Genomic DNA, 26,555 nt, shown 5'->3' on the forward strand with positions numbered 1-26,555 from the left:
TTTTATATTTGTCTAGTTGTGTTCTGACTAAAGCTTCAAGATTTTGTATCAGAGTGTAATGATATGTGCCATCCCCTTCAATTAAGAGCAGATCAATCGGAACAGCAGATTCATCATCAAGTGTACTGATTCTGAGAGGTGCTATCGGGCAATTGCCAGTGGAACAAATAAATACATTAATAGATAATTGTTTGCCATTGATGTGCCTGGCCTTTTTTTCAAATTTATCAATATTCTGAACTGACATTGGATATTCCAAACCCTCCATTGCATCGTCAAAATCATGTTCATGTTGTTTGTAATAACTTATTCTCTCTGGATTCCTTGAAACTGGATACAAAGCAGCTAATATACACCACAAAAAGCATTTCTTGTCGGTATTTTCAATATTGACTACGGCTCTTTTGTTTTTGATATTGGCAGGTAATGGCAGATATGTAGAACCTTTTAATGGGCTGAATTCAGAAATATTAACATATAACTTGTGCGGAGAGCCATATAGGCTCCATCCTGACTCTTTTGCTGCAAATTCAGAGTGTTTGATATTCAATTGATCTATCAACCTGCTTATTATTCTGTCCGAATTTGTATTTGAATATACCGGTACAGTTTCTGTTATGTGGGGCTGTGTAAATTTTGTGCCATTTGGCTTCTTATATTGTGTAAACAATTTGAGGGACAGTTTATAAGAGCCATTTTGCGCATTAAGAATTGCCTGCAGATCAGAATTTTTACTGTTCAAGAAATTCTCAATGCCACATCTTGGCTCTGATACAAACCGGTAATCCCTTAATTGGCCGTTAAAACTGCTACGGATAGGTTCATAGCGTGGCTGCTTTGCTGCTCTGGCATTAAGAGGTGCTTCGTGCTTTCTTTTCAGACCAGAAGTGGATGGTTGTGGGGGCAATGTTGATGACTGTGCAGAGCAAGTATCTTTATGTTTATATGTGAAATATTCCATGTTATATTTTCTATTGCATTTGGGGCAAATTATTGTGGGAGTTCTGTATTTGTCCGGGTTACAAATTTTTTGGTGTCTGGCCCAATTAGAGCTAAATATATTTTTATTGCACTGATTACAATATTTTTGATTTGGCATTTTTGCTGTTGTTTATTATATACAATTTCCTTGGGATTCAATTCAAAACTTTATACTGAATAAAAAATATCAGTTGGGTTCAGCTGTGTGATTTGTATGTGTGTGTATGTGTGTATGTGTATATACACTTAATATTTTTGGCTTTGGTATTTATATACAATTTCTTGGGTTTCAAATCAAAAACTCTATGGATTAATATTAATAATATTAATCTTATGACAGGTTGTAAAGCCAATAGCCCACAAGTGGAAAAAAAAAATAAATATTCATTCACACTGACTCTAAATATGAGTGGATTACAACAAATATCAGATTTTATATTGTTCAATTAAACCAAACAGGCGTGTAAGTATGAGAAGTACTGTAAAAACACATCTGCTCTCCTCAGCCACGCTCACAATACTGGGTGATGCAATACTCGGGAATTTCTGTAAGTACTGGCGCTGAGGAGAAACAAAAATCAATACTACCGTCTCGGGAATTGTACACACTGACACAGAGTGGGGAAACATGCAATCACGGGGCAATTCTAGAGGGGCTCTGCATATTGCATTGTTTTAATATTAGATAAGCAAATTGAACCTGGTATCCAATTAAACTTAAACCAGAAGTAAATATGTGTGTGTATGTGCTTAATTTCTGGTGTGGCCAAAAAAATATCAATTTTTGACAAGTTTATAGACAAAAATCTGGCTGATGCAACTTTTGTAAGTATAGACAAATTAATCTGAGAGAGCTCTTCCTTTCTGAAAAATTCCCGAGGGCATTTTTACAAAAATCTTGGATTAGGCAGGGGTTCCACACTAGAGCAAAAAGCTCATATGAACATGTTGAGCAAGTTTTAAGTGTAGCAAAGCTGCTGGAGAGGAGCTCTTCCTTTCTCGAGTTTATCCCACCACAAACCCCACTACTCGCATTATATACCGCGGAACTGAAAGTACGAGTAGTAATCAGAAGTGCACCACAATTCAACCGCTGCAAGAACACTGACGTTATACTCATCCACGAAGGCGCATCGTCTGACTTAGTGGGGGGAAATGCGGCTGAAATTTTCATAAGTGGTATTCAAAAATACATGATGTTGCTTCCATCTTGATTTTCAAGATGGCGTCATCAGTAGTCAGAAGTTTTTCATAGTTGAGAACCAACTCGTACCCGAAGAATGGACTCATTGTTCCTGTCCAATCACCCATACATACTTTATTAGACCGTGGGCTGTAGCTGCGGTCGGGAATACGCTATTTATTTCAATGATAATGCCATAGATTCAAGTAGGGAATAATTAGACTTCATATCTCCACTCTAGAGAATTCTGGGATTGCCCTCATTTGAGCACCTAATTATCTACGAAATATAATACAAGTTGTTCCCTGACCATTAAGTTGTACATAAATAGGGGAAGGCGAGCCAACACAAAGGAACATCATCTCTTTCAGAAATTATCATATTTCGCTGAACTTAACTTTTACTACGCATATGCCAAGTTGTTTGCCACCTGACGATTTGTACAGTCACTTGGCAAGTAGAGGGGGAACTCGTGCTATTCATTTCCGTACTAAAAATTTACACATATTCAAGGAAGAAAATCAACTTATATCCCCTCGTCGAACTAATTAATATTACAATCACTGCACTCATTTGGACCCTTACTATGTGGGAAAGGTAACGCAAGTAGTTTGCAACTAGCATTTTGATAATTAAGTAGGTAGGTTGGAGAAAACCTATGCTATTTATTCTAATAAAGTCATTTTTCTACATTTTGGATCAAGGAAAATGCCCCTGTTTCCCTCCACAAATACATGTATATTTCACGTACTGCCATCATTTTAAACTGTACTACGTATGTACTGTAGAGCATAATGCATGTTATTTGCAGAGGTGGGAAGAACCGATGCTATATATTTCCGTATATTTTTCTGCACTTTGAACCAAAGAAAATGATCCGGGATCCCATCTGGGGACAAACTGACATTGCACTCACCGCACTAATTCTACCGGGCATGGTTTGTCGAAAATTATCCATATTATATGCCACCTGAAAAGTTGATCGTTAACCAGGCAGAGGTGGGTAATCTCATGCTCTTCATTTCAGAAATATAATTTTCTTCACATTGGACAAAGGAAAATGCCTATGGCTCTGTCTAGTGATAAATTGTCGTTGCTCTCTCTGCATTTATTTTAACCCTTACTATTCAGAAAACATAATTAGTGGTGTTTACCGTGTTTACCACCTGGAAAGTTGCACACCTTGGATTCCGGCCCTTATAGGGATAAATTGATGTCCATCCATTATTAATTGTCCATAATATCATATTCACAAATCTCTTAGTGGCTGAACCCCTCTCCTCACCGATGTTCTTTTGATTGCACAGAGATTGGCGTTCTCTATTTTGAAAACAATATTTATATTTTCGATGCTGAGGATGCTGGTATGTTTTTGTACATTCTTTAGCTATTTTTATGTTCTACCGAAAGCCTTGTAGCTCTCATAGAAGTTTCGATTTTGAAGCAGCCTGTCTCCAAACTTATATCATTTTGTTACGCAACTTACGGCTTATTTTTGCTTTTAATTTTTTTTATTCAATTTTATCTCGAGGTTAATTTGGTGGTTCGCAGTGCGTGGATATGTTTAGTTTAATATAATTTAGATTACAGGATTTTAATTTTTAATAATGTTGCCCGGCTAAATTCGTGCCAGATGCCGCAGTTAGACAATGTTTCTTGTATATTGCCATTTTTAACACTTTTCACTTTCATTTTTGTTTTTTATTTGTTATTTTATGCCATACTCTACTATTATTAGATATTCTTTGTATTGTTGAAGGTTGTTTCTACTAGTGTCCTTTTTTAGCAGCTTCATGAATATTTTTCTTAATATATTGATGTAAATATTAACAGAATCAACAATATTTACCATTAGTTTTACACCTAATCTACTTTTTATGTAGATATGTAGTACTGTCTTCTTCTTCTAGACCATGTTGCATGTGTATAATGATGACCATATGATCGGTCTTGAGTATTCCCAAAAAGTTTCCAAAAATTCAAAAAGATAATCATTACCACATCATCTCTTGACTCACAAATCCTTATTTGATTTCTTATTATTATTAGAATTTCAATGTTATAGTAGTATGAGATCTGTGGTGCAGACCACAAACTTTCAAAAGTGGGTAGAGTCCACACTCAAAGTCTCAAATGTAAATTGTACAGATTTTTGACACAGTACAAAACGCTGAATTCAAAGAATTTTATTTTAGTAGTGGAAAACATTTTCAAAGTTATCTCCAGAAGCACACACTGTACATATTTTCGTTAATAAATATTTACAATTTGTAAAAACAATTATTCATGTGATATTTTTCAATGAAAGTAACTATAGTGTAAGATGTTTCAATAAATCTATCAAATTTCAGAACTCTCTGTGTATTTTCCCGTGCACTAACTTAGTTTTGATATGACACATATCCACAGAATTAGACGTCTATTTGACAAAATACATTATTAAAGTTCTAAGAAATCAAATGTACAGCCTATATTTCATCTATTACAAAAACAGTTAAAATCTTTGTTATCGTTACATTTTATGAAAATATATCTTTCTATTGTCGTGTATCACCATAAATAAGGCGGCTGGTGTAGTTTGTTGGCTAAAATTTTAGGTTGACTGAGACATCGGAAATTGTGGAACTTGTATAATTTGTCATTCTCTTATTGAGTTGGTTGTTGAGTTGGTGTTTTAAGTCCACTTTATGTACAATAAGGCTAATCGGGACTGGGCCTAGATGTGTTTCCACCGGGTATCGAACCCGGGACCCCTTAATTTCAAGGCGACGACGCAACCACCGCGCCATCGGGGAGGCACAATATGTGATTCAGAGAGGTAAGTTCCTCGCCAATTTTCAGCTTTACACTATGTTTTTGCATAGTAAAAACCTAAAATTACTTATCTACTTGGAAGGACAAGATATGAAAAGCCAATCAAGTGGGAAAAGTGTTACTTGTTTCCAATTTAATCCAGTCTTTTGGAATTTCAAAAGATTCAAAAATGGACACATGCATATTTTTCCCCCAAATTTTACAGAAAATCTGAAGCGGAAGGGGGAAGGAGAGGGATTGAGATCCGGTCATGCATTGACCTCCTTGCTATATTTCTTGAGTAGATTCTGTCTCCTCTAAACGCATACTTAATACGACGATTATGATTTTTCATAATTATAGCCTACAAATACATTTCATTCTAGACACTTAGCATGCTTAGCAACTCATTCAGTATTTTGTTGGGAAAGAATATCTACGGTTGCCAATCTACTAATCACAATCTCATAATTCATAAATACATACCTTTTTATTTGCTTTGAAACCTGTACTACTTATTTCAAAACTAATCACAAGACAATGATGAAATAATTAGAAATAAACATATATATGGGGGTAGAAACAAGTAGTTTATATTAGAAACAATTGTATCAAAAAGTACAACAAAAAACAAAATGTTTTCCAAACAAATAATCAACATAATTATGGAGGCAAGACAAGAGACATAACAAAACATAATCGTCTTGTTTTAAGTATATAAAAGTATAAAATACCTACATATCTTGTGGCACATTTTCCTTGGAAATATTAGCTATATCTAACAACTGAATATATCTGCAAGCCAATATCTTAAACATTGCTTCCATAGTAAATACATATAGACCAGTGAACAAGGGATGATTTTGGGGTCCAATAAGGAAAAAAATCAGGGAAAGCTGGAATAAATTTTATTATATTCCTAAAAGGGTTCTTAATAACATATTAATTTTGCACCCCTGTACCACGCCGGATTTGGCCGCCATCTTTGAAAAATGGCGTCTAAAATAAGTTTTTTGCAAATATCTTCCTTGGAAAGCGCTTTAGAACAAAAGAGGTTATGACAAAAAATAACTACATAAAATTCTGTACAAAAAAGTTCTGTGCATTTTTCTTCCAGGAAGCACCGTTAGCACGTTAGAGGAGCGAGAAGTTTCATTTCTTTTTTTCCGTTCCATTTTGCAAGAGCGAAAGACAAGGAAACCTTTTTGCAAGGTAACTTGAAGGCTCATTTCTTATTAAAATACCTATTCTAAATGTATGAACAACGGTAGCTTAGTCCTGTCGTCCTGGCGGAGTAGTTAACACAGCGCGCTGCAATGCCAGGAATCCCGGGTTCGAATCCCGGCAGGATGTTTGTGTATGTCTGTAGTGAGAAAAGCCGATTAGTAAAAAGTGAGTTGTGTGAAAGTTGAGAAAATGGTGAATGACGGGGAATAAATACTACTGCGTAGGGGTATTAAAAAAATAACACAAAAAAACAGTCGTTTGGTCATCTGATTATCATGTGAGAGACCCGGTTTCGTTCCCGGCGAGGGAGAACGGAGATTTTTTTCCACCTGTTCAAAAGGTTCCGCGCCCATCCAGCGTCGTATGAAGTGGGTACCTGGAGGAAATTCTGGAGAGTAAAGGCGGCCAGGGACATGGTGCTGATCACATGACCCTCAACTTCGCCCGTGCTCAATAAAGTGTAGAGCCCTAACTCCATCCCCCCTATACGCCTTTATGGCGTGGTGCAAAGCAAAAGGGAGCACTTTACTTTATCTTCTTTTTACTTTTATATTCTAAATATTCTAACAACTTTTCTTGAAAAAGTGTTTTCAAGTGGTAATATATGTATGTTAATTAAACAATAAATCTGCAATATTTAATATAAAACAAAGGAACATAATGTCTGTATTTCTGCTTCTGTTAGAAACCAAACCATCCCTTGTCTTCTACCAGCAAAAATTATTGTAAGTTCATATGAACAAGATCATCACAGTTGTTCTCTGAGCTTTCAGATCGAAGCGAAAGTTACAGGCCACAATCTACACAAGAATTTCAAACCGAAGTGATAGCACGTCCCCCTTTAGTCTAAAGGAAAACATGCGCGAATAACAAAGTGCTAAGATGAATGCTATTGAGAACATCGTCCAGTTGGAGCGACACGTGCAGCTTGTTGTGTAGTTTCAAATCGAAAAGTTGCATTTATTTCTTAAGATTAGCTTCCAAGAGACACGTGCTGCTTCCGTCTGAAAGCTCCCTTCCTCTTCTACATTCTGTCCCGTAAATCCCCGAAGAAATCGAATGAATACGGCTTTCTTGCGCCGATAGTAACTCGAGAATACTCGACCAATGAACGCGTGAGACGGAACAGAATTGCGCGGCCTTGCTCCAGAGATTTCTCGGACAGAGTATAGAACAGTGTCAGGTTTTGAACAAGTTAATATTTGCAATTACGCGTTAAATTTGTTAAATAACCCTTTTCGACAAAGTGAACATGTTCCTATGGAGATACCTTGACTTTCAGACCACACATATCTCCGCACATAGGTGACACTAAACTATTTCCTATGAAGTATTGCATGCAATGATATAAGCAATTGAACCATAAATGACATTCTTAAAGGAAAAACAAATGTGAATATTTGTTTACATTTACTTTAATTAAATAGAAAATCAATAGAAACTATCTTAATTAAATAGAAAATCAATAAAAACTATTCGAACATATTCCAAGATAACATAGATTTATCAATACAAAATTACAGGGTATACCAGTATACATTTCCGAAAAGATATGTATTACATATACGTACAACGGTGAATCTCTGTCGTCGTAATGAACCATCGATTCTAGCAATAAATTTTCAGTTTTCTATTGTCGTCCGGTCATAACCATTGCTCCCATAGTGAATACTGGACGGTTTCTCGTCGTCCGGCCATAACCGTTGCTTCGATAGTGAATACTAAACAGTTTCTCGTCGTCCAGCCATAAACCTTGCTTCCATAGTGAATACTGAACGAATTCTCGACGTCCGGCCATAAACATTGCTCCCATAGTGAATACTGGACGGTTTCTCGTCGTCCGGCCATAAACATTGCTTCCATAGTGAATGCGGAGGCCCTTTAATCGTCTGGCCATAAACATTGCTTCCATAGTGAATACTGGACAGTTTCTCGTCGTCCGGCCATAAACATTGCTCCCAGAGTGAATACGGAGGCCCTTTAATCGTCTGGCCATAAACATTGCTTCCATAGTGAATACTGGACGGTTTCTCGTCGTCCGGCCATAAACATTGCTCCCATAGTGAATACAGAGGCCCTTTAATCGTCTGGCCATAAACATTGCTTCCATAGTGAATACTGGACGGTTTCTCGTCGTCCGGCCATAAACATTGCTCCCATAGTGAATACGGAGGCTCTTTAATCGTCTGGTCATAAACATTGCTTCCGTAGTGAATACTGGACGGTTTATCGTCGTCCGGCCATAAACATTGCTCCCATAGTGAATACGGAGGCCCTTTTATCGTCTGGCCATAAACATTGCTTCCATAGTGAATACTGGACGGTTTCTCGTCGTCCGGCCATAAACATTGCTCCCATAGTGAATACAGCGGCCCTTTAATCGTCTGGCCATAAACATTGCTTCCATAGTGAATACTGGACGGTTTCTCGTCGTCCGGCCATAAACATTGCTCCCATAGTGAACACGGAGGCCCTTTAATCGTCTGGGCATAAACATTGCTTCCGTAGTGAATACTGGACGGTTTCTCGTCGTCCGGCCATAAACATTGCTCCCATAGTGAATACGGAGGCCCTTTAATTATCTGGCCATAAACATTGCTTCCATAGTGAATACTGGTCGGTTTCTCGTCGTCCGGCCATAAACATTGCTCCCATAGTGAATACGGAGGGCCTTTAATCGTCTGGGCATAAAGATTGCTTCCATAGTGAATACTGGACGGTTTCTCGTCGTTCGGCCATAAACATTGCTCCCATAGTGAATACGGAGGCCCTTTAATCGTCTGGGCATAAACATTGCTTCCATAGTGAATACTGGACGGTTTCTCGTCGTCCGGCTTCTAAAGTGAAAATAAGTATGGTGTTCAAGTCTGTCACGCATATTGTGTGAGATGATACCCTAAGATCGCTTTCAACGGTGCATTACATCGAACTCTGTACGCTATCTATGCTACAAAGGAGTATCTAGATAGTGTTAATTATTAACTAAGATAATAGAGTTGAGTTGTCCAACGCTGTTATTCTTTGGAAATGAATGGGATTTTGGTTATTGTTTAGAAGGGTTCGTGGTTTTCTTATTAGGACTTTTGTGTGTGATGTGAAAGACTGAGTTTTTGAACTTTGTAATTGACAGTTTACTAGCTGTCGGCTTTTACATTATTCCTAAATTTTATAATATGATAACACATTTCAACGCTGTGATGGTCCTTTTTTAAACTTTGTGCACATACGTACGTACGAAATGTCAATTCCCCTACCGTAAATAAATACTCTGATTATTACTTAATTAACAGCAATTTTGTAATTTTAATGATTCGGTGCAATTTTTAATAATTATGTGCACAACGGACTACGGTGCCGGTGGTCCCGCGTTCGAATCTCGGCCTTTTTTTTGTGAATGCCACCTCCCCCCACCTCAACTTTTCGCCACTTTTGCCCTCACACTATGCTAAACTTATCTACAAGGAAAATATACATTATTTGTACCTTCCTCGAAGTTTTGGCATCTTGCCCCCTGGTTTTGGAACGCGATCGCCGCCACTGCTTATATCTTGAATTGTCTTTTGAGAATTCCGGAAAATGTTAAACGCACTTGACAATAGCCATTTGATACAAATTTTCAGGACGAGATTTAAGTTCGGGGCTAAGACTGGCGTACCTTAATGCGGTCCCTTCACTACTCTTTTTATTATATTAGCAGCAATTTGGACTCGAGGAACTTTCATTTGCCATTAGTTTTCTTCCTTCTTTCACATAAACAACCAACAATGCCAACTCATTTAAACATATGGTGATATAAGGACGTTTTAAAATTTTCACAAACATTTATGTTATGTGATTTTTGAACAAGCCATTCCTCTTGGAGTGTCTTGAGTTTGGCCTTGAGCTATTATTAAGGAATGTCGTTTTCATACAGATCAGAATTGGTGGAGGAAAATTAAAGCATGACAAACACAGAAAATGACTCAAATTACGATTTTTCTAAAGTAATCCAGGATGGCAAATGACATACTCTTTGTGGCTGGACTACAAACAACGATGAGGCGTTTCATACCATATTGTTCTACATCTCACACCCACATTTGTATTAAATAATTGAAGTCAGTGTGACACGTTCTAATCAGATCAAGAAATAAAAGGCAGCGCAAGAAAACTCAGGAAAATACATTCATTTGATATGATCTACACTTCACGGCTCACCATAAATGCGGTTGTTTTTATAAAATGCTTTTATGTGATTTTTTTAAAAAATATTTGTTGTTCATAATTTGATGTATTTGTGTGAGGTTAATATTTATTATGTTTCATAATCCAGTAACATTCTTTATAATTTTGTTAAAAAAGTATATAAACGCAGTTTAATAATATATCTCAAATGTTAATTTTCCAAGTGAACGTCAAGTTCGAAATATTATCTGGTTTGTCTATGAAAAAGTTTATGCTGTATATTTCTAAAACTTTTAAGTTATTGTCACAGACATTACTAACAACAATTAAATATTCAATATTCTTTCGTTCAGTAAAGCTAATAGGGTCAAAATTACGAGAAGTTATTTTAGTCCTTATTAACAGAAAGTTATTTTAGTCCCTTGTACAAAATACTTTCATTTTTACTGAATGGTTGTGGAGAGGTTGTTTTTAATATTGAAATTGTACATATAAAATCTTTGGTTGATTACTTTTGTGAAAAGTCGTGATACGCTGTGAGAATCACGCCGTACTATGACATCAGAACATCTACCTAGGCTATACACAGACATGCATAGCTCACCATCAGCGTTGGCTCTACAAATGTCTCTAAAAGCTCTTGGGGGAAAGGTGCATATATATGCCATGTAAATTCCTCTTTCGGAATTCATCACGATATAGAACAACAGTTTAGGATAGGCCAAAATCCTTTGAGGTTAATGATGCCTATCTATTGGGCATGTATGTGTCGCCAGTGATTCATTTGTCTACATTTTATTCATGCATAAAGTTATGGTTTCGATAATCGAATTTTCTCTTGGCCTACTTAAAAATTTATTCTACAGGGTGTCCAAGAAGTACCCCTAGGTCTGAGTATCACAGAGAACAATGTCAGTGTAATTTTAGTTGTGGTATTGGTAACACTGGTTTCGTGGTCACAGACATGGGCCGGGATGACATCACTATAACTGCAAACGTGGTTAATACCTCAGCTGCAAGAGAAGGGAATCATGGGTCGTGTGTGGGTACAGCAGGACGGGGCTCCAGCCCATTTTGCTCTTCAGGTGCGTGATTTCCTTAATGAACAATTTCCAGGCCGCTGGATTGGGCGTGGTTCTCCAACATCTTCATCCCAATTGAAATGGACTCCACCAAGCCCGGACCTTAGAACACCGGATAACTCATTGCGTGGAATAATCAAGTCACATGTCTCTCTCTCATCGTCGGTACAGGAGAGATGAAGAATTGCGCGAAAGTGCGGAGAAAGCCTTTCGAAAGATAACTCCTCAGATGCTTCGCAACATGTCAAAGAGGACATGGAGACGCATACATCTGTGTGTACAGCACGATGGAGCACATACAGATCCACTGGATACATAGTTCATATATGTAAGTACTGTACTAAAAAAATAAACTAAAATTACACTGACATTGCTCTCTGTGATACTCAAACCTAGAGGAAGGGGACTTCTCGGACACACTGTACAATGATATAAATGCGAACATAGACATGAAATGGTTGAAGCTAACGTGAGGGCATGTAATGTGTCCCCATGTCACACTACATTTCGTTTTGTTAAACAATGTAACCATTTTGCATCTATCTTCATTGAAAATCTCAGTCTACTGATGCGTTTCAATCCCACCTGTAGAGTTCGTAACCTTCATATCATGGATTATCTTAAGAAATTCATTATCTCTGCATAAATCCTGCGCATGTGGAAACGTTAGTATAATGAATTTTGTCGCAAGAACTGTAGGAAATGTTTTTTGTTACCTTTGGGTAACGCAAAAGTTTCGTTTTCCTAGAAAAAAAACGACAGGGTTACCTTCTTTGGTGAGGCTTCTCCTTGTGACAGCCATGCCGAAACTTCCATAAATTCTAAATTCCTCTTCGACATTCAATAAATTAGGATTTGTTTCATGAAGCTCATGAAGCATTTTTGGAGGACATATGTGTCAAGTAAAGGAGTGTTGTCACTATACCTACTAGACTGTTGTTGGGTCGTACATTCATGGATTAATTAACTGAAGATTACATATTTTAAAAATTTCTAGATTGTAAATTGTGATTGAATGTGTATGTGTGTGTGGATAATAAACCATCTTCTGGATAAATGTGAAATAAAAGAAAGGTTGAAGTAGCCTCCCAGAGTAGGCAGTCATTATTGCACATGTTAAAATGCCGTTGCTTTATTTCCTGCATCGATCGACAACACCTCCCTAAAGGTCTCTGTAGATTAGTCACCTTACCTGAGAGAGATTAGAGTCATTCTGACTGAGCTTAGCCGAGGGCAGAAAAAAAAACTCAATTTGTCGGGAGTCTAGTCTATTATTTTGGGATTATTATGACAGAAACATATAGCAGACAGGAACATATACAAGGTGAGCAGACATAATGCCTTTTTCTTACCAGTAAATAATAAAGTTAGTGGCGTAACAAAATTGTCAATTGCTCGCCCGCAAGAAACAAATCCCCCCCCCCCCCGTCGACATAAAGTCAGCAATGACAGTTTCGTCCTAGAAATTTAAGTAATTAGTTTGAATGGCATCATAGTTGGCATTTCGAAGAACGCGTCACAATGATGTTGAAATTGGTATCTAAGAATTGGTTCATAATTTTCGTACTGGAAAGTTGTAAAAATTAATATTCGTCCAAAATACTAACAAATCTGACTGGGGGATACTAAAGGAATGATGAGTGAGTAAAGATCTCTGGATGTACCAACACTAGTTTTTGTAGTTTTTATGTGACAAATGTGACAATTTATATCCCTTTGAAATTTGTGTTACAACCACGACAGTAGCTAGAACTGATCTCCAGGGGGTGGCTCACGGGTTATCAGGGGGGGCTTTGTATCATACAAATACTACAGTTACCTTCATTTAATACTGTTAAGCTTTTATATTTATATCATACATGTTAAAATGTACAATATTCGCTTCAATCATAGTGCCTACCGTACTCCACCCCCGGCCGAAGGAATGAAACTCCCTTTTGATCCCAAAACTTGGGATCTGTTGACATTTGACACAGATGTGGAAAGAATGTGGATGATGACGTCAAAGTCACAGATTTCTGTCAAACGAGAGGCTGCAACAGGGACAGGGAAGGTACAGATAAAGCAGGCTCCCTATGAAGGGACTTTCTAAAGTATAGAGAATCTTAGAATTCTGCTCATAAACAAGATGAACGAACGAAATTGTGAACAAAATAATATATTCTTTCTACATTTTCACATTTCACCTCAAAGAAATTGGAATAAAAAATAGCGTTACCTAATGTCAAGGGAGCTGGCGGAGCGCCAGAGTGGGCTGGCGACCCTGCCAGGGGGCTGATCCCCCCCCCCCCCTTCCTGGCCCCTGTCTGGCTACAGACCTGGTTACAACTTTAAAAAAAAGCCGACTCCTCGTTGAGTTTTATCCACACACTCAAATCTGTTTTTAAGTTGAGTAATAACTATGTCAAAACAAACATTAAATACTGTTGTTCTAAAATAAATCTGGGAATTTCCTAATCTTTTATCCACACATAATTAATCGAAATGACTTTACGTTTCGAATTATCTTACTTGCAAATTTTGGCTCCACTCCCCATGTTTTAGTCGCCACTTTCTGAAAATTCTGTGTGTATTCGGATAACAAAATAGAAGCACTTCTAAGGAGGTTCGAAACTTGACCCTTGGAACTTAAAACCGTGATGGTTCATTCGGAAACTTAAAATTCAAGAATAATACAAAAAAAAACTTACATGTACTTAGTACCTCAAATGCAGCAAAAATCAGCACTTTATCTCTTTGCTTCACGCGACAGATATTTTTTTTAGTAATTGTTCGGCAGGTTTCATGGTTATCAACAATTGAAAACATAATTGTCAACATCATGATAACGTATACAGTTAGCAAATCCTAGTATGAATGGATGTATTGTTGTAATTTCTTCGAGGATAAACTGCTAAATGTATGCAGTATCTTGAATAGCTATGTTCAAGAGTGTGCCGAGTATGGTTGTCCGAACCTCAAATGAAATAAGGTGCAATTAAAAGCTGTGTTTAAGTTAGATGTATTATTTGCGGTAAATTTTTGACCAATTCGAAATTAGAATTATATTGTTTGTTGTAAATACAATTATGAATATTGTATTAAAGGAGTCAGAGAAAATGTTTAAAAAGTAGCAATGTATCAAATCCAAACCGCGTTTGATCCAACCTGTTGCCTTTCCCGCGCTAGAGATCGCTTAGCAGCTCCTGTATCAATCGGAAGCGAGAAAATGTATTCTGCTAGACACATAGGAAGGAACAGATGCAACGCCACACATGTTGTTGCGACTTCGTAGTTTGATTCTCACCTTTCTTGAAGTCTTGTTAAAAAGAAGTTCGTTTTGCACGGTGTTCGTGGTAGTTGTTGCTGCGTTTGTGCAGCAAACGAGGGGTTTTTACGAAACGTATGTAAAAATATCAACCTAATCTGTCCTCTGTTTCTCTTTTCCTTTCTCTCTCTCTTTCTCCTAAGTTTCTCAACATTTATTTTCTTCCCTTCTCTCTTTTTCTGTTGTTCGTCTATTCGTCTGTTTTCCCTGTTTCTCCTTTTCCTCCATCCTCCCCTTTATCTTTGAACTATTTCTTCCCGTTTCTCTTCCTTTCCTATTATATATCCTACTCTCTTTCTTTCTTCCTCTCTATCGTTTTCCTTCTTTCTCCGTCTCTCCATTTATTTTCCCTTTTCTTCTTTTCCTTCTCTGTTTCCCTATCTCATTCTGCCTCTTTTCTTTCTTATATTTATTTCTCTTGATTGATTGATTTGGTGTTTTAAGTCCACTGTAAGGCTAATCGGGACTGGACCTACAGTTTAAAGTGGGATCGGAACCACTATGTGCCTTCACCGGGTATCGAATTCGGGACCCCTTGATTTCAAGGCGACGACGCTACCACTACTTAATCAGGAAGGCACTTTTATTTCTTTCTCTGTGTGATTCTTACTCCACAGGTTCACGTTCGTTCTGACATTATGTAAATTTACATGAATCGGTTAAACTTTGTTTTATTCGTGTGTGTACTACTAAATAATTTTATTCAATTATGTTATGTGTACTGTATTCCAGAATTCCGAGATTATTATTATTATTTTAAACTGCGAAAAAACACAAGTAAGTAAACATCTTGTAATCTATGTTCCCAAAACATGAGGTGAATTTATCGCGAATTGAGTCTATAAAACTGGACAATGAATACATTTTAATAAAACGATATCGCATATTTGTGTTAGCCAACGATTGTGATAAATTAGTAAACTATATAAATGTCAATTACATGTTTATGTGAAAATTGCACAGGAAAGATTTGCTGTAAACATGTGGGCGGGCAATGTCGGCGAACATATAATAGGTCCTTATCTTTTACCGCCAGTGTACACTGTATTTCTGAGAGACACTCTCCCCGAGTTATTGGAACATGTCGCACTTCTCGTTCGTCAAAACATGTGGTTTCAGAATGAAGCCCCAGCCCACTTCGTAGCTGGTGCTCGTGATATTCTGACGCAGACCTTCCCACAGCGGTGGATAGGAAGAGGCGGACCTGTTGCTTGGTCTGCCCGTTCACCTGATCTGATCCCTTTTTTTTGTGGGGTCATGTCAAAAGTGTTGTCTACGAGACACCTGTGAGTAATGTAGAGGATCTCTTGCAAGAATCCTTGCAGCCTGTGATCTGGTCCGAACGACTCCTGGGATATTAGAACGGACGCAACAGAGCTTATTGCGACGCTATCATTCCTGTATCGAGGCATCACTTTGAGCAACTACTGTAATTATGGCTGTAGTTACTACTCATTAAAGCCACTACAGTGATTCTTCTGTGTTTGTTTTCCACTTCCCCAGACAGCTTTTACGGTTCCCCTCCGCGTTGTGCGTGGATGCCTGCCCTTCGAAGATTTTGGCTTGTAACTTTTGACTGGGGAATTTCCGGACTAGGGTTCTCTATCTAATTTTGTTGCGTTTGTTCCCTTCCATCATCCCTACAAGTCTGTAACACGGTCACAAAAACACCCTCTATGTTAAATAACAGAGGACTTAAAGAGCTTCCCTGAGGTAATCCTTTGCAAGCTAAGTTACGTTTCGTAACAACAAATTTCATATTGTTAGCTTTATTCAGTTCTGAGAAATCAAAAGTTAGCCACGTGCCGGTTGTTGATTTCCGACTGTTTGACTCCCATAGACAAACATACGCTCAGGTTGTGATCCTTTTCACGTTGTGTTGCTTGACTTTGATTATTGTAATGGCAATCAGTCTTACCGTTAGCGTAGTGGTACCGCTACCGATCCGGTATTTATACAAATCGCCTGTAATTTGATGGAAAAATCCACGTTATTGCTATTTTTAATAAATATAAAAGTATATACGAGTATCATGTAAAGTTTGGTAAAGTAAATTTTTAAATAATTCCTTTCATGTTCTAAGGCAACATTTATTACAATCGCTTTGTTAAAAACATAAATTAAGGGAATAAAATATATATTCAGTTCTTCATGGAACATTGTAGACTTACATTGCATCGGTAGAATATCTTAATCTCGCCAAGTTTTAGATCGGTATCGGAAAACATTCACACCAATCTATTCGTAATTTGCATTCATATTGCGTTGAAAGAATTAACTGTAAAATATCAAAGAAGTAATAATAATAATAATAATAATAATAATAATAATAATAGGAGGGGCGATAAGATCCCGAGTTTATATTTCGGAATAAATTAATGTCCATAACTGTAGCCTCAAGTAGAAAACCTCCCAACGCCTTTGATGTATTTATCATGTTGTAGCGAATTTGTCCTCCTTTATTTAAGAAAGCTGAGTCAAAGGGGGATATAAACAACAACTCTCAACAGATAAGCTAACAGTTGTGTTGGTTATAAAGCCCCAGTGCGTTTGTTGTGCGTCTGCAAGGAATCGTCACTTTCCAAACCTTCTAACAGATGGCAGCACTTATCTTTATGCTGATAAAACAGAAGGAAGTGTTTCATATTTGCACATCAGGGAACTGAAAGGAATAAGGAATAGCGTAAAGTACAGGTGACGCTGCGCAATTTCAAGCAACGATCTGCATTCTCTTGAAATTAATACCCGTTCAGTTAAATTGCTCAGTAAATATAGGCGACTCGGTCGACGCAATAGCTGGATCAATATTTGGAATAGTGTCCCAGTTACCTACATAGGCGGTGTCCTTTGTTTATCAAACGGAATGGTGACCTATATAAGAGTAGTGGAAAAGTGGTCGAAACTGTATCTTATGTAGCAGATTCGCCTGTCGCCGCTGGTTTTGCCAAAACGTTTCGTTGGTAGCATTCTGTAGATGGAGGCAGTGGTAGGGTTTGGAATTCCGAATGTTACCGAGGCTACATTTGGAACAGTATTGTACTGTCTAGTGCAGAGGTTCTCAAACTGTGGTACTCGTTCCCCCAGGGGTACGTGAACCACTTAGAGGGCACTTACCGAAGGTTCCTCCTACCCTGAAATTCTAGCTTTCGGGTACCGGGAATCTTCATTATCACTATAGAAAAATCTGAGTCGTAAGTTCCGTCACTATTGTCACCAAAATCCATGTTTTCCAAAGATACGCATTCGAGCAACGTTGCGGATGTGTCTATCTCCGTGTGGCTTATGACGGTATCACTACCCAGATTACCACCTGGTGGGAGAGCCAAGAACTTCACTCGTGTATTATACTGCCATCCGATGGGAAATATTGCAATGTCTCGGACTGCCTGGACAGAAGGTTGCTCATTGCACATGATGGTATGCTCCACTCAAAAAAACTCAAACTTGTGGTTTATGTCTCTCCTACTGATCCCTTCAATTATATTATTTAATCTTTAAACATCCCATTATAGTCTATAATTAAGATAAAAGTCTTTAGAGACGTTAAGAGAAGTCTCCACTTTCCACGTTTTCCGCTTGTTTTATTAAATGCAAGAATAAAGCTTGATATGTAACATGCGATGGAATTAATACAAAGGATGAACTTTTGAATAGTATATTAAATAAATAAAGTGGATGTCCAATGTCGCAGCAGGAGCTGAGTTCAGGTACCAACCAAACTGATTTGCCGGAACGGAGTTCCGGAGCGTTCTGGATCATTTTAAGTCCTGCTTTTACGGGAAGCATTACTCAAACGGTGCTTGCAGTGATTCACTCATCACCATTTGCATGCTTCCCTTCTTTCCTATCTTTTCTCTCTTTTCTTGCTTCCACGAAGCAAGACGGCATGTAACTCATCTCCCATTAATTTTTTAATTGCACTTATTACGAGACTCTCACGATGAAAAATGTACGTTCGTCGTCCATTATGTGAATAACGCTTTTTTAAAAAATAGCTCCTCCTGTAATGCAGCAGTAAGAATGCAAAAGCAGGCAGCATGAGAAGAGAATTTGTAACCGGAAACCCTACGAAATGATCTTCCTCGGGCTCCTAAATCTCGAGTAACCCATTTACTTTGCGATAAAATGTGCCACAATGTTTCGCAGACTTCCGTCAAGATTGCCATCGTCCTGGTAAGTGACCAAGGAGAGTAAATAACAGGTAAATTGCTCACTGGTAGTGAAGAAACATTGGTTGACGTAAAATGGCATCACACGTAAGTATGTTGATTTGTACAGTGGGATGCATAATGCAATTTATCCATCACTATGGTCATTCTATTTGTTTTACGCAGTGAAAGCTCCAAGAATCGAAATAAATTGGGAAACTAACCTCTGCACTAGCATATGTAAGAATCCAGTCTTTAAAAACAAGTAGGATACAAGAGAAAAAGCAATGAAAAAGTCATGAACAACTTGCCGGCAATACTTGTGCATCAAAAGGCAATCGCTTAGTCCAGTTTCATGAGATTTTAGTCTGATTGGTTGGTTGGTTGATTTGGGGTTTTAAGTCAACTTTATGCACAGTAAGGCTAATCGGGAATGGACCTACAGTTTAAAGTGGGATCCGAACCACTAGGTGCCTCCACCGGGTATCGAACAATTTTATTCTGAAACTGATCAAATGTAAAAACCAGAAAAGGAATACGATTATCTAGATCGAATTAAATATGAGTGAATGCAGGGGTGTGTTTGGCTCTTATATTTTTAAAATTTTTCTGTCAACTTGTGAAATTTCTTTGAGCCTTTTTCTTCATCTCCTCGGTATAGTCTAAATAGAGTTTTGAAAGCATAAAAAATGGACAAAAATGTGGGCATTCAATATTTTCCCGATCTCGGTTTCCTGAATGAATATTAATTTTCGGAATCTCAAAATGTCTGGACTTTCTGAAATTTCTGGACAGTTTTTACTTTTTTCTGAAAACTGAGTATGTGGGACATTCGTAAAATCTCGATTTTTGGGAGTCTTGAATTGTCGGGAAATATCGGTTATTCGCGAATCCCGGCATTTTAGAGTATCGCAACACTTTGGGAAATCTCAAATGTTTATTGTGAAATTACTGAATAACGCAAGGTGTCAGTATTGTAAATATATTTATTAATTCTGAGAAAATGGCTATTTTACTAACGTCTGCTCAAATCGGGATATAGTACCTTTTATTTCATTCAGACTTAATGTGTAAAAAGAATAATATCGCAGTGGAAACATTCTTGCAAGTAGCTATACTGACTGCAATTCACGAAGCTAGGAATGCCAGTTCCGTATCTGATGAATCTTGTGAAGCCCGGAATGAAAGTTCTGACTGACAAGCCGGCCATCAAGCCTGGCATGACCATGTGTGGCGACCTTTACGCAAAATAAGATTGTTGTCAAGAACTGTGTCTGACAGAGGCCGACGTTTTGTGCTCCTAACACAAGTGGCTGGAATGAGATTACGTTACGCCCTTCAAATCAGACTTAAGCGGAACGGGGTAGTTAAAGAGTGTTTACAACTTACCACGATCAAGATGAAAGGCGTCCAAACCGCCCGCGTAAACAAACAGAGAGAATGCAAATAGCTTCTGACCCAGGAAGCAATCTGGAAGTTAATTGCCGTGTGCCTGCTGCGTTGCGAATGTCTGTGGCAACATTTGTACCGAGTTTTCTTCTCAATTGCCGATTATTCTGTCTCTGAATGCCTTCATTCATGGTCATTCTAGAATCGAAACTTTATTGTTCCTCGCTCCAGTAGACTGCAGGACTTAATATTACTTCACGAAAGGATAATATACACTGGAACTCGAATACTAGGTTAGGGTGATCAACAATTCCATTTTTATTCAAAGGTTTTTTTCTTAAAAAAGATTAGGCTAAATGCAATTTTCTCGTTTACTGATCCCCAGGACTTAACTTAGTGTTGAAGTCCTACAAAGTTCTCATGAAGGGTCATTTTTTACAATTACACAAACCAAATTATTACAATATTGTAGTAAATCATATAATTCTGATCAAACAATAATATTTAATGGGCTTTAATGAGAGGCTGATGCTGCACTTTACTTAAAGTTTCATCATATCGGGCTTTATGTTGAGAGTTCTGACTGTGCTTACCAGATGGTTTCTGTACTTCTTTTAGGATGAAGGAGAGTAGGAAACGATTTTTCACGTAATTATTTGCATTTTGCTTCGTCCGTACAAGATTCATGACTCAACAAAATCGACAACTAAAAGGCATTGAATAACGTTCTTATCGTAAATGTCGAAAAGATCTGAAATTGCACGACACGCTCAAAGAAAAATCTGACAAAGTGTCAGTTTGCACAGCAAAGAAATGAAATTAATAGATACGCCGAAAGATAATACTTTTCTTTCAAAAATAAATTGTACATCAAAACCCAAAAAGATGTGTAATGTATTGTTTCGGTGTTACAAACGCAGTCTCAGACACTAGAAGAGAGACTGTGTGATAATTGTGCAGAATATTTTCACTAATGTTGTAGTACACTAAATGGTATTTGCACAAATGCATATTCAAGTTTTTCAGTTTATCAATCTAAAATGAAATTGAAAGACCAACAACAAAAAATATTTTTCTGTTAGTTGTCCAATCTAAAATAGTAAGAAGTCGCTGCCATAGAAATTTACATAATTCATGGATGGATAATCGTGATTAAATAAATACCGACAAGAATACTCTACCCTCCTCTTTCCTTTCTTTTCGAGCGTTGCTTTCTCGAGATATTTCAGTACCACGTGCTCTGATTGGTGGACAGTTGAAAATGTTTGCTTAGGCTGAGAACCATTTCCAAAGGAATTCAATTCAATTACACCTTGAATCCAATAAGAAACATGTGCTCTGACATGAGGCCCGGCCTCAGTCTGAGCCTCGGCCTCCAAGAGACTTGCGAGGCTGAAGTCGTGTGAGGCCGGAGGCCGACCTTGAGCTCGGAGGCTGAGGCCGTTGGAGGCCGATTTGGAGTTCGGAGGCTGAGGCCGTTATAGACCGGAGTCCCACATGGAGTTCGGAGGCTGAGGTCGCGTGAGACCGTCCTTGAGCTCGGAGGCCGGGCCTCACTAGGCCGAAGTCATCTCTCCTCTAGACTAGGGATGGCCAGATCCGGATCCTAGCGGATCCGAAATCCGGATCCGGTTGGTTCCGGATCCTAAGGATCCGGATCCTAAAATTTTTCGGATCCGGAATTTTCAGATCCGGATCCGGTACTTTCGGATCCGGATCCAGAACTTTCGGATCCGGATCCAGAACTTTCGGATCCGGATCCGGTACTTTCGGATCCGGATCCGGTGCTTTTGGATCCGGATCCGGAAGTTTCGGATCCGGATCCGTTTTGCCATCCCACATGCGCTTCTTTGGAAAGTAACAATGTGCTTATAACATATTGTTACAGTGCTAATATACATATAACAGTTGGGCTGAAAAGTTCGTAGGCTAACAAAGTAAAAAATATTTTTTTGACAAAATTCGATTTTATTATTCAATATAGTTGCCTTCGAGGGCGATACAACGATTATAGCGGTCATACAATTTTTCGATGCCATTTTTATAGTACGATTTCTCTTTAGCCCCAAAATAGGCCTCAGTTTCGGCGATTACCTCTTCATCAGTGCTAAATTTCTTTCCAGCGAGCATTCTTTTAAGGTCTACAAACAGGAAAAAGTCACTGGGGGCCAGATCTGGAGAATATGGTGGATGGGGAAGCAATTCGTAGTCTAATTCATATAATTTTGCCATCGTTTTCATTGATTTGTGACACGGTGCATTGTCTTGATGAAACAGCACTTTTTTCTTCTTCAAATGGGGCCGTTTTTTCGTGATTTTATCCTTTAAACGCTCCAACAACGCTATGTAATAATCGCTGTTGATGGTCTGGCCCTTTTTGAGGTAATCGATGAATATAATACCATGCGCATCCCAGAATACTGATGCCATAACCTTGCCAGCCGACTGTTGCGTCTTTCCACACTTTGGATTCGGTTCATCACGTGCAGTCCACTCGGCTGACTGTCGATTGGACTCTGGAGTGTAGTTATGGAGCCATGTTTTATCCATTGTAATATATCGACGGAAAAATTCGTGTTTATTACGGTTGAATATCGGTAAACATTGCTCCGAATCATCAAAACGTTGTTGCTTTTGATCGATTGTGAGCACGCGCGGCACCCATTTTGCACACAGCTTTCGCATGTTCAAATATTCATGCACAATATGTCAACACGTTCCTTTGATATTTTTAAAGTCTCAGCTATCTCGATCAACTTCACTTTACGATCATTTAAAATTATTTTGTGGACTTTTTTGATGTTTTCGTCGGTAACAGCCTCTTTGGGGCGTCCACTGCGTGCATCGTCTTCGATGCTCATTTCGCCTCGTTTAAATTTAGCAAACCACTTCTCAACGGCTGATTTTCCTGGTGCAGAGTCCGAATAATGTTTATCAAGCCAAGCCTTGGCTTCAACAGTATTTTTTTTCGCCAAAAAGCAATGCTTTATTAACACACGAAATTCTTTTTTATACATTTTTTCACAATAACAAAAGCTGCTTCGCTCACAATGCTATATCTCACGAACTAATTATCCGGCAGCTGTGAAATTTATACACGTATATTTTGAAGGTTAGTACTAAGTAAAAATCACATGGATTTAATTATAGTAACGCCATCTATGAGTCAGCCTACGAACTTTTCAGCCCACCCGATATATATAATATACATACACACACATATATATAGTGTGTGCGCGCGTGCGCGATTTGTAATTAATTAATACACTTACAAGGGAGGTCTAAGTCTCCCCCTCCGATTTCCATGAAACTTGCAGGGCTCAAATGAAGAAATACGTGTTTTTTTGTTTCGGCAAAAAATTTGTTCTAGGGGGCAACCACCTCTCAAATGTCAAGATGAGGACAAATTGAAGTGGGGATCTGACCCCTGTGTTCCCCTCCGATTTCCATGAAACGTGGCAGGTGTATAGTAGGGATGGTCAGATCCGGATCCTAGCGGATCCGAAATCCAGATCTTTATTTTAATTTGTAGAACTGTAACTGTAGAACAATTGTATAATTTTTGTATAACATTTCTATCTTGTTATATGTGTTAAAGGTTTCATCCTGGAATGGAATTTCTCACATTTATGTGTGTTTTCATTCCCCCCCCTCAAATGTCAAGATAAGGAAAAATTGAAGTGGGGATCTGACCCTGAAACCACGTAAATATGGCATAGGAAGAAACAAGGGGCATACGGACTCTCTATACACCTGTCAAATTTCATGAGAATCGGAGGGGGACACAGGGGTCAGATCATTCTCACGTCAATTTGTCCTCGTCGTGACATTTGAGGTGGGTTTTGCCCCCTAAAACAGTTTTTTTAGCCGAAACAAAAAAAACAACAACACGTATTTCTTCCTTTGGGCCCCTCTATATACCTGCCAAGTTTCATGAAAATCGGAGGGGGACACAGGGGTCAGATCCTTACTTCAATTTGTCCTCATCCTGACATTTGAGGGGATTTTGCCCCCTAAAACAGTTTTTAGCTGAAACAAAAAAACACGTATTTCTTCCTTTGGGCCCCACTATACACCTGCCAAGTTTCATGGAAATCGGAGGGGAACACAGGGGTCAGATCCCCACTTCAATTTGTCCTCATCTTGACAATTGAGGGGGGGGTTGCCCCCTAAAACAGTTTTTTAGCCGAAACAAAAAAAAACACGAATTTCTTCATTTGGGCCCGTTTATACACACACCTGCCAAGTATCATGTAAAAATCGGAGGGGGACACGGGTCCGATCCTCACTTCAATTTGTCCTCATCTTTACATTTGAGGGGGTTTTGCCCTCTAAACCCGTTTTTTAGCTGAAACAAAAAAAACACGTATTTCTTCCATTGGGCCCCACTATACACCTGCCAAGTATCATGGAAATCGGAGAGGGACACAGGGGTCAGATCCTCACTTCAATTTGTCTTCATCTTGACATTTGAGGGCGTTTTGCCCCTTAAAACAGTTTTTAGCTGAAACAAAAAAACACGTAATTCTGCCTTTGGGCCCCACTATACACCTGCCAAGTTTCATGGAAATCGGAGGGGGATACTTAGATAACCTCCCTTGTAATTATTTAACACTGCATATATTATAATGTTTTATTTTAATTTGTAGAACTGTAACTGTAGAACAATTGTATAATTTTTGTATAACATTTCTATCTTGTTATATGTGTTAAAGGTTTCATCCTGGAATGGAATGTCTCACATTTATGTGTGTTTTCATTTCCAATACATTCGAATGAATACATATTCGTTTCAATGGCATTTACAAAATCACCTCTGACATGTGTGCACGAGTGTGTTAGCCGATGCGTAACGAAGTATTTTAGGAACAACACTTGAAAAAAATTCTTGTTGGACTAACGAAAAATTTCTTTGTAATAGAAGATCATAATACCTTTTAAGTTGTGGTAATATTATAATGGGATTGAGATACGAAACTCTCGGATCCGGATCCGGAATTTTCGGATCCGGATCCAGATCCGGAATTTTTGGATCCGGATCCAGATCCGAAACTTTCAGACCCGGATCCGGATCCGGAATTTTCGGATCCGGATCCAGATCCGTAACTTTTGGATCCGGATCCGGATCCGAAGGGATCCGGATTTTTCGGATCCGGATCCGTTTGGCCATCCCTACTCTAGACTGTTAGCCCCATCACGATTAGTCTATCTGAGCGTAAGGTGGAACTAAAACAAATTTTGATAAATTGTATTTCATTATTTCGGAAATTTCAGGGATTGTGTGATATAGGTCACCCTCCACCAAACAATTAGTACATGCTCATTACTGTCAGCGTGACGTTTCAAAGTTCTATTAAATAAAGATCCAATGCAAATAGATTCACTTCGTAACGTATTGTCATTTCTTTTAAAATAAATTATGTAAGCTTCTTCGTTTCGATGAAATTTTCTTTGGTCCAATAAATTAATTAATGAATTAATGGCGGAGAATGCCGAAGCCACCCCCCTCCACACACACACACACACACACACTAGATTTGGGTATCTACTGTAACAAAGAATAATGTTCGATACCCGGTGGAGGCACAAGTGGTTCGGATCCCACTTTAAACTGTAGGTCCCGTGCCGATTAGCCTTACTGTGCATAAAGTGGACTTAAACACCAACTCAACAACATTAACAAAATAATAATGTCCTTTCTAGAAATGACTTTATCTCTCCAAAATAATATAATTGTCGCATTTGTAGAACAATGTTTCCATATTCAAACTTACTCCTGAAGCAAGTACCTTTTAGTGCTTTCAACCGTCACCTGAGATTTGTGGAATCAACTCTATGTACCCAACTTCTTATCAATAAATACTTGATAATTTAAATGGTGGCCCCAAAAGCCACCGTTTATATTATCTAGTTATTGCGCAAATACTTCTCAAAAACGAGAGTAGATTCCTTGACATTGTCCTAAGTAACTTTGAAACAAATACCTCGTATATGTTATAGAACATCAATAAATAAATGGAAACATGCAGTTTAGTAGGTAGAGAACATTTTATTTTAAATAGGCTCATTACCGTGACACAAGCAGTTTTCTGGTATGTTTGATAATTTTCTTGAATTCGTACGGTATTATTATTTTTACGTTAATGCCCTCTTTTACAAAGCCCTCTCTTAACGTCACCACAAATAACCGCACAATGTCGTCTGCATTAGCAGAATAAAATTGAAAAACATTGGCGAGCTTAGGTCCACGATAAATCCAGCTTAGCTTTGAAGAAAAGGGA

The sequence above is a fragment of the Lepisma saccharinum genome, chromosome 5 (assembly GCF_977018435.1).
Source record: "Lepisma saccharinum chromosome 5, izLepSacc3.1, whole genome shotgun sequence".
Taxonomy (NCBI): domain Eukaryota; kingdom Metazoa; phylum Arthropoda; class Insecta; order Zygentoma; family Lepismatidae; genus Lepisma; species Lepisma saccharinum.